Source organism: Mastigoproctus giganteus, chromosome 5, assembly GCF_048544385.1.
Source record: "Mastigoproctus giganteus isolate SK-2022 chromosome 5, ASM4854438v1, whole genome shotgun sequence".
Classification (NCBI taxonomy): domain Eukaryota; kingdom Metazoa; phylum Arthropoda; class Arachnida; order Uropygi; family Thelyphonidae; genus Mastigoproctus; species Mastigoproctus giganteus.
In genome coordinates, this window is record NC_143579.1 from 198150651 (window position 1) to 198166363 (window position 15713).

At 39.1% G+C, this 15713-nt stretch overlaps 1 protein-coding gene across 1 annotated transcript in view; it reads left to right on the top strand.

Moving 5' to 3' along the window:
* LOC150085986 (beta-glucuronidase) overlaps nt 1–15713 on the top strand; it is a 272855-nt gene that overhangs the window by 220040 nt on the left and 37102 nt on the right. The gene's annotated exons all lie outside the window — the stretch shown is intronic.

Here is a 15713-nt window from a genome sequence, read left to right on the forward strand (position 1 = left end):
TACCCCAAGCCCCGTAATTTAGAAATAGAAATAAATTTGCACCTGTTCTTACTCTTGGTTACCCTAAAACAGCCCATGTATTTATTTGTTCTGTGATGACCACAGTAGGATCTGAAATCCTAGACATTTTGCTTTCCAGGCTACTGCATGTACCAATAGAGTAATGCAAGAATCAGTTTCACCTCTGCCTGTGGCTCAAGTTAATCTATTAGTCTGTGTATCCCCCCCCCAAGCTAGCAGTTTTCCAACCCACCTATCACTGTCTCGATAGCATCAGTAAATATTCTTGTATTCTTTTTATTCAGTGTCTCCCATCTCAGTAAAAACAGTGACCCATGAACCTTGCACATTCTCTGAAGGCCAAATTGATTGACAAGACTTTAAACATATACACCCTTTGAAAGTGTCTGCATTTCTCCACATGTCTGTGCAGAATTGCAGACACTTTAAAATTCAATGTCAAAATTATCAATTTTGACATTCAATCCTAACTCGTGACTTTTTGCTAACGTTGCCCTTGTACTTGTTAAGTAAGTCCTCTGATCTCTTACTCTTACTATCATTAGTGCCAATGTGTACAACAATATCACCTTTTATGCCCTTAACAGATGATATCTGCTCTACAATGACTGTACAATGTCCTGTGGGACCAGCACTTTCTGATTTGAAGATTGCCACAGTGTTATCATGCTCAAGAGTGAACTCTGACATCAAGTTGGGCAGCTGAGAGCTTGACGGGCCCACATTTTAATTCATTTGAGGGCATCCATCCTACTCTTCTAACCCTCAGACACCCATCAGAATGCTGATTTTGCACATAATTTTTTCGCTGTCTGCTCCTAGCACACACGCGACATCCTCCTTGGCTAGATCATGTCCTGTTCCAGAAAGGTCTGCAAGCGTTTGACAAGTTGCTCATATTTTAAGGCTGTGATGCATTGGAGAATTGTTGCTCCCCCCCCCCCCGGTCCTCCCCTGAGTCACAGCACTCCCACTATTTTGTGCTTGTTGCTTTGCTGCTCTTGTCTGCCAGGAGAGGGGGAGGGAGGCATGTTTCCATTTAAATACAGTGGAATTTGTTGATTTATTGACAATACTACACTAAGCTAATAGATTCATAAATGCTGTGATATATATATTAAGCTATCTAGTTTTATGTTATACCTATGCTATCAAATTCAAGATATATGTTACACTACACTGTAACAATTGCAATGTTAAATTATAGAAAAGGCCTTGGGTTTTAGGTTGGTTGCATAATTACAATGAAATGTATTATTACTACCGAAAACTGATATGTTTAATATAAAATAAATTAAGATACAAAAACAAATAGCTTTAGGGGAGAGGTGTCCCTTTTTCAGCTTGATGATGGTACAAATACATTATTATTATTATTAGCTATATGGTGCAAGGAAGCCTGAGGCTTATGCTGCACCAGCCAAAAAAAAAAATTCCTGAATGAGAGAGAGAGAGAGAGAGAGGGGGGGGAGGGGATCACCAAAAAGAAAAGAATGAAGATATCCAGCTCAGAACCCTGTGTGTGCCAAGCCCATACTAACCAGATGTGAGCCTCCGGGGTTTATATATGGAATAACAATATAAGACTGGATGTGATCATGCGTTAGGCAAAGTAAGATGTGTACACAATGTGTACACATCTTACTGATGGACCTTATATGGAATAAAGCAATAAATGAGCAAATGGGCAAAATCAGACGTCTGGTGCTAGGAATGTAAGGCACATATGCCAGCATTCGTCATACTGTAAAAGAGTTTCCTCCATAATTGGGTGCATCCGTACTCCTCGTTACAGTTGAAGACTACTATATTTTGGCTATGTGTTGCGCCTCAAACCACAGGCATTGGCGGTAGTTACATGGGTGTTCAACGATCTCAACATCATGTCGGGGGTCGAGATCATGTTGTTCAGACCAGTAGTACTCGGCATAAGTGGAGTGTTCAGAATCAGCGGTCTGCAGAGCCGTTTTATGTTCCAAGAACATGAAAGGGCATGCCCTGATTACAGTAGTTGCTATGTAGGCGAAACTGCCAGAAGACTAAAAGATCGAGTCTCGGAACATGAAAGGGCCTTCCAGTCCACTGACTCTGAACACTCCGCTGATGCTGAGCACTATTGGTCTGAAAAATACTACCTCAACCCCCGATATAACATTGAGATTGTTGAACACTCACATAACTACCCCTAGCACTCATGGCCTGAGGCACTACACAGCCAAATATAATAATGTCTTCGACGTAATAGGGATGTATGCATGCACCCAATTATGGAGGCAACTGTTTTACAGTATGACGAACACTGGCATACATCTTGCGTATGTGCCTTACATTCCAAGCACAAGACATCTGATTCTGCCCAGTGACTCGTTTATTGTTTTCTTCCATATAAAGTCCATCTATCTCGTGCACGTGCCTTACTTTGTCTAACGCATGATCACACCCAGTCTTATATTGCTATTCTATATATAACGTATTTGTACCATCGTCCAGAGTACAAATAAAGTAAAGTAAAGAAGGGGCACCTCGCCCCAAAAGCTCCTGTTTGTTTTTGTATCTTAGTTTATTTTATATTAAACTTATCAGTTTTTAGTGTTTTCGGTAGTAATAATACATTTCATAGTAATTATGCAACCCAAAACCCAAGGCCTTTTCTTAAATGTTCATCTAGTATATGGCCCTTATGTGTATGGTGTCACTGTTAACCTACAGAAAACGCTTGTTAGAAGCCCACAATTGAAAACATCTTCGCTTCTTCACCACTGCAAATTCCATTGTGTAATCCTCAAGGGATTTAGATTCAAAGAACCTTTCCATCATGACCGAATGAAGTGTGTTTGTTTTAATTTAGGCCTGAAAAATTTGGATTGGCAGTTTGCACCAGGAATTGAAGAGAGTGATTGTCAACAAATCCAGGTATATGCAAGAGCTAAAAAGTTTGGTTTCTCCCCAAACCTTTTCTAGTATCATTCAAATTTTAGGTTCACAAGCTGTCTGCAAGACCGAGATACACTGCTTGCGCCAGCAGAATAAATTTAATAACTTGCTGCTTTGAGGCCTATACCATCAAGAACAACATGCATAGAGGCCACTTGGAGGATAACTCACGTTTTATTTTGAATTTAAGCAGCAAGCAGTTGTCCAGTAAACAGAGTGATCTTTTAATTTTCTGGATAAAATTTGCTGTTCTTCCACGAAAACTTCCCGTCACGCAATGTCAGAGAGTGGAGACATCTCTTGGTTGTTTACCTGAAGAAATTGCGAACGAGATCTGTTTTAAAACTGCCTCTTTTTTGCAGCATATCCATCCTGTCACTTCTGACCTTAGTCATCTCCAGCAAGAAGCCCTTAGTTCATTCAGTAGAGATGACACCATCGTGGTCCTGCCTGCTGATAGAGGCCGACACATCATAGTTTTGGACAGGTCTGAGTATTTATGTAAGGCCCTCTCTCTCTCTCTCTCTCCTGCATGATCGCATTGTATATGAGCTGGTACAGTACTCCCCTGTTAAAGTATTAGAGAGGTTGGAATCCAAAGCCAACAGACTGATACATGGTTGGTTTTCATCTAGCAAGATCTCAAAAACCTTATGTTGAAAACTTCAGTGACGGGTTAACAGCTTCCACAATTTTATGGGCTCCCAAAGATCCACGAACTGGGTATTCCTTTAAGACCCATTGTTTCCTGCTGCAACTCACCTACATGTGAACTCTCAAAATTCATCACCAGGCTATTAACACCCCATGTGGGGAATACCAACCATACCGTGTCCAACAGTGTGGATTTACACCCCATTAAAGATCTCACAATCTCCAGAAGATGAGTTCATGACCTTCTTCAATGTAGTATCCCTATTCACTTCTGTTCCAGTACAACAAACCATTGCCTGTGCAAAACAACTTTTAGATGGTGATACCACCTTATCTGACAGGACCCTTGCTATTATGGATGATATTTGAACATAGTCACATTGACTGGCAATGTGACTACGTTCAAACAACTCTGTTCCACCAGGTCCATGGCATGCCTATTGAAGCTCCCATCAGTTCTATCATAGCCAACATTGCCATGGAGGAACTAGAGAGCCATATATTTTTGAACCTGCCCATCCCCATTACCCTCTGGTGTCGATTCGTGAATGATATTTTTGCGATTATCCCCCGAGGATCAGAACCCCAACTGCTGCAATATCTCAACTCCCTGTCATCCTTCATCCAATTTACCATCGAACTAGAAGCAAACAACACGTCTCCTTTCTGGATGCTTTAGTCCATGAGGGGGGGGGCTCATGTTTTAGAACTTCGATTTATAGAAAACTGAACACAAATGTGTGCAGGCCAATTTACAAACTATGAATCTGCATATGCTCCCAGTCATTTACTCAGTACTGCATGTGCCTTGTTTACCTGCACTTGGACCCACTCTAGCTCTATAGATAACAGGCAGTTGGAAATTTCCAAGGTAAGGGCTGACCTTTCTGGATGCAGCTATCCAACTTATATTCTAGACAAGTGTGATTTACAAGCTCGTGAACTTGTTGCATGACCTAATCCACCCCATAACAATAAGTTTATCTCAACTGCCTACCGTGCATGTCGCAATTATGTTCGATTATTTCTAGGGTTAAAACACCAATCCCATCCCCTCTTTCTTACATAGTGGTTCTGTATATAGAATTAAATGCCCTGATTGTGGTAGTTGTTACGTAGGTGAAACCACCAGAAGACTAAAAGATCGAGTCTCGGAACATGAAAGAGCCTTCCGGTCTGCTGACTCTGAACGCTGTTGCTGAGTGCTGTTGGTCTGAACAACGCAACCTCAACGTGACGTTGAGATCGTTGACCTCATGTAACTACCGCCAACGCTTGTGACTTGAGGCACTACACATAGCCAAATATAGTAGTGTCTTCAACCGTAATAAAGGAGTAAATTATGGAAGCAACTCTTTTACAGCATGATGAACGCTGGCATATGTCTCGTGTACTTGCCTTACATTCCCAGCACCAGATATCTGATTCTGCCCAGTGACTCATTTATAATTTTATTCCATATAAAGTCCACCTACCTCGTGCATGTGCCTTACTTTGTCTAACACATGATCACGCTCAGTCTTATATTGCTATTCTATATATAACGTATTTGTACCATTGTCCAGCTGAAGAAGGGACACCTTGTCCTGAAAGCTCCTGTTTGTTTTTGTATCTTAGTTTATTTTGTATTAAGCATATCAGTTTTCAGTGTTTTTAGTAGTAACAATACATTTCATAGTAATGTTAAATTAGTTAACCTTGCTAAAAAGTAACATTTCTTTAGCTAAACACGTAAAAGATATATAGCCAGCAAGTGATTAGAACTTCTGAGCTACTTATTTATCACAATTAAAAGCCTACTATTCCTCTGCACTACTCTTTTTCTCAGCACTATTCCATTCCTCTGCACTTACATGCTACAATATTCACACCAGAACACTGATACAATAGCAGTACATATAGGAAGTCGTAATTTACAAAATCATTAGCTAAATTTAAAAATAAGCTAACAAATGTGACTAAGACTATTTAAACTATTTTTGAAACCCAATTTAATATGTTAGCTAATCAAAACGATGGTAAAAATTTCCAAAAAATTATCTGTTTGCATGAGCATAATTCTGGTTCCCGGCACTTATAATTTCATTTTGGCACATCCTCAAATTTCTCTACTATTACTGGACTGTTCTTTTGGATAAATAGAGAAAGAAGCATATGAAACTTTGTTGGTTGCAAAGTTTTAAAGTGAAAAATCCAGTGTGTTTGAAGCAGTTGGCAATAACTTTTGTCAACCTCATCCGATGCTGAAGCATGAGATTTAGTATTGTGTTTTGCTATTGGGACACAGCACAGTTTTGTTTAATAGCATTCTTCAATAGTTTTAAAGCACTGGATTATACCTTGATGAAGAAATGATGTTTTATCAGATGGCAGGTACTCAACAGTGATTGCATGTAGGCCATTCATTTGGCAATGAAGGGTGCAATTATCCACAAAACAGCAGAATTTTCTATTCTGTCTGCAGTCTTGTGATCTAAGGCTCTGATCCATTCTTTGTAGATTTTTGATAGTGTAAGTGTTTTGGTTTTGATACTATATAGTTGGCCTCCGTAGCCAAGTGGTCAGGAGAAGGAGTGCAGTATTACACGCTCCTTGAATAGACCAGGGTTCAAGCCCCTGACTGCTAAATATGGTCGATCTGCCAACCCGCACTGGACCAGTGTGGCAGATTATGGCCCATGAATTGTTGAGGAGGCTTCCATCCTGCAGTGGATTGATAATGGCTGCAGTTTTTTTACTATATACTCAGCAGTGTCTTCAAACCTTTAAGCATCGGGGCTTCTGGCCTTTCCCAATGATTAAGAGAGGAAGCTTCTGTGCCACAAATGTTTGCTGCTAGAAGAATGGTAATCCATTGTTTTGCCATGCACACATTTCTCGCCTTTAAATGTAAACATTTTATCTGGTAACAGCTTAAAAAAAAAGCATTTAAGATATCATTCTCATCGTATGTCAACAAAACATTTGAAATGATTCTCCTTCCATTCCTTCATAGCTGCACTTTCATCACACACTTTGAAAAACAGCCCATGAAGTCTTAAATTTCTGGAACCGTTCACTGGAAGATTTAATCTTCAGAACTCACGTGATGTGCAAATGATTCAGCCTTATTATTTTTGAAAGTTTCTGTCTATAGGAACATTTTTTTTTGCATGTATCATCATTAACCATTCTGAGAGTATCTTTTCAAAATCTGGATACTTTGCTTTTGCACTCTGATCCTAGCTGATGCAGCAGGTTTCTCTTAGCTTTCATCTTTTTTGCAATTTTTCTGAATAGTGAACATTGTACTCTTAGGGTTGTTGGTCTTAGAATGCGTGCCATTATCTACAGCTTGTAAAATCTTAATTTTGTCTGAAATTGGTAAAGCTATCCATTTCGTAGGAGCCATAGCTAAATCCAGTCTATAGCTAAATATGGAGGCATTCTAAGTTGCTATACATACTGTACGATGAATTTATAATTAAAGGTAATATCATTATGCCAACAAGCATGAGAAACTGTATATGAGCATAGGAAATCACAAGTGATTTCTCACAGTTGGCCTACAAGCTAGTTGTTAGCTTCAATATTCTTTCATTTAAAAATATAAATACAATAAAAAAGTAAAAAACAAGATAGAGTGGTGGAAATTTTTGGGACATTATAGAGAATTTGTTCTTTTTTCAACGTCATTGTAACAAATGTAAAACCAGTATTAGGTTTATGAGAAATCAGCTGGGAGCTACCACATAGGTTATTATAACATGCTGGGATGTTAAAAAGTGGGTTACTATAAAGTGCTTTGACTGTAGTTAATAAAAATAAGCTAATATCACAGGGAAAAAAAGTGTACAGGCCACAATGCCAGTGCATTCTCCCTTTAATTTGCTTGAATAATGGCCTTCCACAATTTGCTAGATTTGTAGTACAAAAACAATAAATCTAAAATTTGGAAAATCGATGACAATCTATAGCTCCTGAAGTTGCTGGATTTTGGATGTTGCATCTCTATTAGGAATGCCCTTGAGATATCAAACATTAGATTTGCATAATTACATAGTTTATATTTGTGTCACCAAGTGTAGGATGACTATTTATTGACAGCAAAATGACTCAAAGAATTAAAGTTAAGCTCAACACACTATGCAATTAGCATTACTAGTGGCATATACCACTGACTCCATTATTTCCCTGGAACAGAAGTCAAGCTTACATGTCGATAGTTTTCTCACATTGGTCTTTAATCCTCTTTTGAGAATAGGAGATGCATTTGTACAGTTGCAATCTACAGGAGCTTCTGTTGAATTCAAGGATGCCCTCATAATTATGATTTGCTTACCTCTGTTTCTACTTCTTTTAACATACCTTATGTTAAAAGTATGTTTTTAGCTTCAGCAGTTTGTCTCCACTTTCTTCTCAGTTATAACAAAATCATTAACTTGCATTTAAAGCTTAGTGTAGTTCTGGTGGTCCCATCCCCAAATGCTCACATGTGAATATAGATGCAAAATATTTATTTAGTTTGTCAGCAGCTTGAACAGGATCATCAATAGTTGTTGTTGTTATTTAGTTTTTAGGAGCATTAGCAACTAAGGCCATAAGACCAACTTGCTCCGGGGATATGCGGTGGTCATTCCCCGACCTTTCTGCATCCTCCATATTTGGTGGTCACAGGTTCGAACCCTGGTCTAATCAAGAAGTGTGTGCTATGCACTGCTGCTCCTGCCCACCTGGCTATGGAGGCGCCTCATCAATAGTTATGCCATCATAGCTATTTGGCCAATGTTGTTCATACCTTTTCTTCTAGTGTTAATTTATAATCATTCCATGCATTTTCTTTCTCTGTCACTAGTCTCATCAGTGTATCTGACATCTATTTGGGTATAAACCTTGAACAGTATCTCTTCATTTGTGTGAGTTTCTTGGTAGCTTCTGTGATTATTTCCATGAATGCCTCCCATTTCGAATTTGTAGTTGGTATCATCATCATTTCTTCCTACTGAAAGGAATTTGAAACTGTCTGAGACCACTGAAGTTTCCTTCATGAAAGCAAAATATTGCACCTCAAAAGATTGTGATCACTGCCAGTGGTTCTTTTGTCTGGTATTCTTGATGTGTGATTGGTCAGTGCTGATAGTCAGATGGAGAGTGTTGCTTCCTCTTGTTGCCTCTAAGTATGTATTTGTGGATAGCACAAGAAGTAAAATTTATTCTCTATGAAAAAAAAAAAGAATAGTGTGTTATTGGATAGGACAGGAAGTAAAAATTTATTTTCTTTGAAACAAAAAGAATAGCATGTTATCAGATATGACAGGTAGTAAAATTTTGTTATTTATGAAACAGAGGGAATAGTGTTGCTTTCTGGACAAAACATTAGGACATTGTTATTTGAGCTACTTGGGGATGACTTGCTTGGATAATCAATCTGTTCACATGGAAATGAGTAATTAGTTTTAAAATTAATTTTTTTTTAATGTTAGAAATTATTGATTTATCAGTGACCTATTCAGTTGTAGAAAAATTAATAATGCTAGTAATTTTGTTAACCTTTCTTTGATTTTTCAATGATCTTAGGTTTGTTATTGATGTATGATATTGAAGTATGGATAGCACTGTGATACTAGGGGTGTATTCACGGATGGGCAGAGGAGCCATATGCCCCCAACCAAAATTTTGAAATTAAAGAGAATGAACGCAGGATTCATTCTAAAAAAAAAAAAAATCAAAAGCTTGGTCTCCGTGCCCCCCCCACAATGATACCTGGATATGCTTCTGGATATAATATGATACAGTTCATTTAGCTCCAAGTATGAATAATAAACTGCAGCAAGTTCTGAAGCTGACCACACCTCACTGAAGTAATGACCAGTAGTATAATGGTAAGCATGTGAAGTGGTGGGGAGGAGGGTGGAAGAGGCACCAAAAAGCTGCCATTAAACCTGGTTATTATGTATTTGTAGTTGCAGAGAAAGTGAAGTATATTGGTGGTCCTTGAGGTTGTAGACATTCTCTCAGATATGCCAGACAAGCTGTGCTTGCTACCTGGGAGTCTAAATTGCTGATGGAACTGATATTCGAGTGACACTCATGTCAAGTGGACCCAATTTCGGCAAAGTCCAGACGGTCTGTGACAGCCAAATCCTGTTAGTAATCCTGGGTATAAACCCCATGCGCACGCACACTGTGGGTGACCACCTAGGTGTGAACCAACATAAACAGGGGTCGAGGTGTGGCGCCCACACTACGTTTTCCGGTCACTCCTTCCTCATCTCTTCCATCATGAAATATGATTGATGTCTTTTGAGGTTATGATGAACACCATGGTGCAATCCAAACTTCCTTACATTTTGAGGGTACAGCTCTAAAATGGTGTTTGCAGGCCGGCCACTAGTTAGTACACCAGACCGAACTTATTGGTAACTCTCTAGGAGGCTTCCAGATCAGCTAGTGTATAATCTTACTACCTCTACTCTACCAGATAGTGACTGGAGAGAGTCCGAGTAGTGTGTATATGGGAGAGGGGAGGCATTGTCAAGGCCACGTTATTCAAGGATCTGGGTATATTATTACCATGTGTATGGCATATCCAAAAATTTCATTGCTTCATACAGCATGCCCCCCCCCCCAACCTTTTCTTCCTATTGAATACACCATGAATTGTAAAACTAATAGAACAAACTTATCTGCAAAAAGATCTAAACCTCCCAAACATTTCCTAGTTCATTTCACAAATATACGTGATCTCAGTCTAATCTCAATGATGACAATTTCCACTTAGTCTGCCAAACCCCATGTACTTTTTCTGACAGAATCTCAGTTATCAGTTGATTCAACCACTGCTCATCTCAGTTGTCCAAATTATTCACTGTACGATTCCTTCCACCTCAAAAGTGGCACTTGTGCATATGTCCGTTCCAATATCCCCTGCCAGAGACGTGGTAATTTGGAATCTCCTCTTTTCAGTCTTCTCTGGCTTAAAATCTCTCTACCTCATTCTGTCAAATTCACTGTTGTCCCTACTGTTCACCCAACTCGACTAATCACTTGGAACTCTTTGACTCCCTCTCTTTGCAACTTGACTCTTTCCAGTCCAACTTTCCTAACAGTGAGGTAATTTTCCTTGGTGATTTTAACATTCACAACTCCAGCTGGCTTCCATTTTCTAGTCACACAGACCCAGCTGGTCGAGATGCTGAGTCTTTTGTTATTACTAATGACCTCACACAGATTGTCCATTTACCTACCAGAATACTGGACAATCCTAACTATACAACAAACATGCTTGATATTTTTCTCACAAACAACCCTTCTAAGTACACTGTCAAAGTGAGTGGTCCTTTAGGCACCTCAGATCACAACTTGGTGATTGTCTCTTCACCAATGGAGCCTTTATCTCATAGCAATTCCCAACCTGGTGTTGTTTGGAATTAGAAGAATATAAAATGGGATGATTTGCATGATTTCTTTTCCTTAGTCGGATTACTGTTTCAAAACTTCTGATGTCAACATTTACTCAGATCGTGTCGGTGAAATTATTCTTGTAGGAATGGAATCCTTTAATCCACACTCCACTTTAAAATCTTGTCCTTTATTTAAACCTTGGTTTTCCAATAAATATGCTAAGGCTGTTCAAGAGAAAAATGTTGCATTTTGTAATTGGCTTGTTTCCAATTCTACAGTTTCATTTTCTATCTACACCAAAGTTTGCAACAATTGTAAAGCAGTTATTAATCAGTCCAAACTAGATTTTGAACAGACTAAGAGTAGAAAACTTGCTTCTTGCCCTAATGGCAGCCGAGCATTCTGGTCTCTTATCATAGCTATTGGCTGCAACTTTTGCCCATCTTTGCTCTCACCTCTGTCAAAACAAGATGGTTCTATTGTCATTTCAGACAAGGATAAAGCTGACCTGCTAGCATACCATTTTTCTTCCAACTCTTGTATTAATGATCTTAGTAAAACACCTCCCACCATTCCCAACACGCTCCATTCAATGCCTCCTGTGGTCTTCCATCAAAAGGATGTCAGAAGGATTTTGATAAATCTTGATGCTAAGAAAGCTCCAGGTCCCGATGGTATTTCTCCACTCGTTCTCAAAACCTGTGCTTCTGAACTTACTCCTATTCTTTGCCGCCTTTTTCACTTTCTTATTTCAAAGGTGTTTTTCCTTCTGCTTGAAAATTTGCTCATATCCAACCAGTTCCTAAAAAGGGTGACAAATCCCCCCCATCCAATTATGTCTACTCTTTCTAAAGTAATGGAGAAATCAATTAATCAGCAAATCTTAAACTCTCTAGAAACTTTCCATCTGATTAACAATCACCAGCATGGATTCCATCAGTGTCGATCCACTGGTGATATTCTGGCTTATATTACCCATTTATGGACAAATTCAATAGAAAAGTTCAGTGAAACACAAGCAGTTGCTCTTGACATCTCAAAAGCTTTCGATCATGTTTGGCATCTTACAGTTTGCCAACTTGTTTTTGTAATTGGTTATCCAGTTTTCTCTCTGATGGGAGATCCAGTTTTCTCTCTGTCTTCTAACTTCTCCAGTAATGCTAGTGTCCCCCAATGTTCAGTTCTTTTCCCTACTCTTTTCCTCCTATATATTAATTACCTTCTTCCATTGACCGAAAATCCTATCCATAGTTTTGCTGATGATAGCACCTTGCATTCCACTTTCCAGTTTGAAAAACCTTCCCCTGCTCAATCAACTTCAACTTCACAAATATCTGCTACCAATTCCTTAAATGCCAATCTACAGGTATTTCTCCAATGGGCAAAGACAACTTAGTTGATTTCAATATTTCTAAAACTCAGTCCTGTCTTATATCTCCAAAAAGGATTCTTCTGCTCCTACTCGTATCTTTGGTGACACTCCCACTTCTAGGCAAGATGATATATCTCTTTTGGGGATTACCCTGACTTCTAATTTCTCTTGGCACAAGCACATTACAAATATTGCTGCCTCTGCATCTAAAAAACTTGGTTTTTCTCTTTTGCTCTCAGCATTACTTTTCTTCCAAACAGCTGATCACTCTGTACAAATTGCAAATCCACCCTATCATAGTTTATTGTTGACACATCTGGGGTGGTGCCCCCAAAACCTCTCTCAGGCTTCTAAATTCCATTCAGAAGAGGGCAGTTAGGTTAACTAAAGACTCATCTCTAATAGAGTCTCTCCACTCTGTCTCATAGATGTACTGTTTCTGCTTCATGCTTTTTCTAATTGGCTTTTCTAATTCCCTCTCTCTCTCTCTCTCTCTCTCTCTCTCTTTCAAAAGAGTATGAACAAATGTCACCACCAGACAACATCCATTTACTGTCCAACTTCAAACTCACAGAACCAACTTTTCATCTTTCTTGTTTATTCATTCAGCTGCCATTTTCTGGAACAACCTTCCTTCATACGTAATTATTGAAAATTACAGTCTACAGAAATTCAAGTCTAATGTTAACAAAGGTCAAGATAATGCATGGGAATGGTAGTAGTAGTAGCAGTCGTGGCATGTGATGCAAGAAAGCAAGTGTATGAGCTTATGCAGCATCAGCCAAAAAAAAAAAAAAAAAAATCACACCATTGCCTCCAAATGCCTGTCCAGTTCCTCCTTAAATTTATTCAACCTATCAACTTCCACAACGACAGATGGAAGTTTGTTCCAGCAATTAACCACCCGCTGGCTAAAGGCAAATTTCCACACATCTATTTTACATCTGTCTTTTCTTAATTTGAATTTATGTCCCCTTAGGTTTGTAATCTGAACAAGTGGAAGGATCCCATCAGAATTCAGCGTGCTCAACCCATTCAAGGCCTTATATACTTCAATAAGATCACCGCGCAGGTGCCTAGTCTCCAGTCACTGCAATTTGCAGAACTTAAGCCTCTCTTGGTAAGAGGACCCCTTCATTCCCCTCACCAATCTTGTTGCCCTTCTCTGTACACGCTCAAGCAAATCTACATCCTTCCTAAAATGAGGCCTCCAGACCTGTACGCAGTACTCAAGGCGTGGCCTGACCTGACCATTGCCTTATACAGAGGGATAATCACCTCCTTTTCCCTGCTAGCAAAATTCCTATATATCATTGACAAAACCCCATGACCTGCCCTGGGAGCCTGTCTGCATTGCTCAGAAAATTTCATATCTGACTGCACAATTACTCCCAGGTCTTTTTCATTTTCTACCACTTTAAGCGTAGTACCACACAGTTGGTACGTTTCTCTGGGGTTACTTCTACCCATATGCAGTACTTTGCATTTGTCAAGGTTAAACTTCAGTTGCCACTTCTTAGCCCATCTGCCCAAATTATCTAGATCCTGTTGCAGTAGCACACTGCCATTACTGTCATTAACAACCCTGCCAACCTTTGTATCATCTGCAAACTTCGACATTAAGCCTGATATACCTTCATCAATATCATTGATAAATATACAAAACAACAGTGGACCTAACACCGAACCCTGTGGGACTCCACTAATAACATTAGTCCACAAAGAGCAGCACCCATTGATTAGCACCCTCTGTCTTCTCCCACTCAACCATCCTTTTATCCATTGTAGCAACTTACCCTTAATACCATTCTGCTCCAATTTGTACAATAGTCTTCCATGCACAACAGTGTCAAAAGCTTTCCTGAAATCCAAATATATGATATCAAAATTATTTTTTGCATCCAGTTCCTTTGTAACCACATCATAATATCCTATCAAATTTGTCAGACAAGACTTTCCCTTAACAAACCCATGCTGTGTCTGAATTATTGCTGCAGTCTTGTCTAGATGATCGTGCAATGCATCTTTAACCAGTGACTCCATTATTTTACCCGGAACAGAAGTTAAACTAACTGGTCTGTAATTACTCGTGTCACACTTCGATCCCCCTTTGTGAATTGGGGATACATTTGCACATCTCCAATCCATGGGAACCTCCCCTGAGTCCAAGGACGCTCTCATAATTATGGCTAAGGGTTTGCTTAGTTGCTTTGCGGCCTCCTTTAATATAACTGGATAGATCCCATCCACCCCAGATGCTTTTCTTATGTTTAACTTCAACAATTTCTCCTCCACTTTGCTTTCAGTTATTCCAAAATCATTAAGTATCCTGCTACAATTTGAATAACCTTCTGCCATTTTCAAACCTTAATAATTCCTCATGTGTGAATGTAGATGCAAAGTACTCATTCAGTTTGTTTGCTATGTGAGCAGGATCATCAACAGTCGAACCATCGATGTCAAGTGGACCAATCAGATTCATCCCCTTCCTTTTAGAGTTTATATAAGTAAAGAAATCCTTGCTGTTTTTCTTAGCATCTTTTGACAAGGATTTCTCGTAATCTGCCTTCGCCTGCCTAACCTCCTTTGCCACAGGCTTCTGAGTCGCTTGATAATTTATATGCATCCCATGCATTTTTCTGCTCTATTACGAGTCTCATTTGTTCATTAGATAACCATTTAGGCCTAAACCTTGAACAATATTTCTTAATAGGTATGAAACTTTTAGTAGCTTCCACGATTAATTCCTTGAACGCTTCCCACTTAGAATTTACTGTTGGTAACATTGTCAGTTGATCCCATTGTACAGAATTTAAAAACTGTCGGAGAGCACTGTACTCACCTTTACGGAAGCAAAAACCCTTTCCTTTACCCCTGATGGTAATTAAATCTTTAGGTAAATCTCACATCGGTACACTGTGATCACTGCCACCTAGTGGTTCCTTTATCTGCAAATTCTTAATACACGAATGATCACTGCTGATAACCAGATCAAGAGTATTACTTTCTCTGGTTGTCAAGTGGACCAATCAGGTTCACCCCCTTCCTTTTAGAGTTTATATAAGTAAAGAAATCCTTGCTGTTTTTCTTAGCATCTTTTGCCAAGGATTTCTCGTAATCTGCCTTCGCCTGCCTAACCTCCTTTGTCACCTGATTACAGCCTAGCTTAGATCTGCCATAGGCTTCTGAGTCACTTGATAATTTATGGTGATCGTATATGTCATGGCTGATCCAACAGAGGCAGAAATCAAAAAAGGAAAGGTTAAATATCAAATACAAAGAGACAGATAGCGAAATGTAAAGCGTAGTAAAGGTAACTCACTGAATCCGATGAAGTATGCAGCCAAAA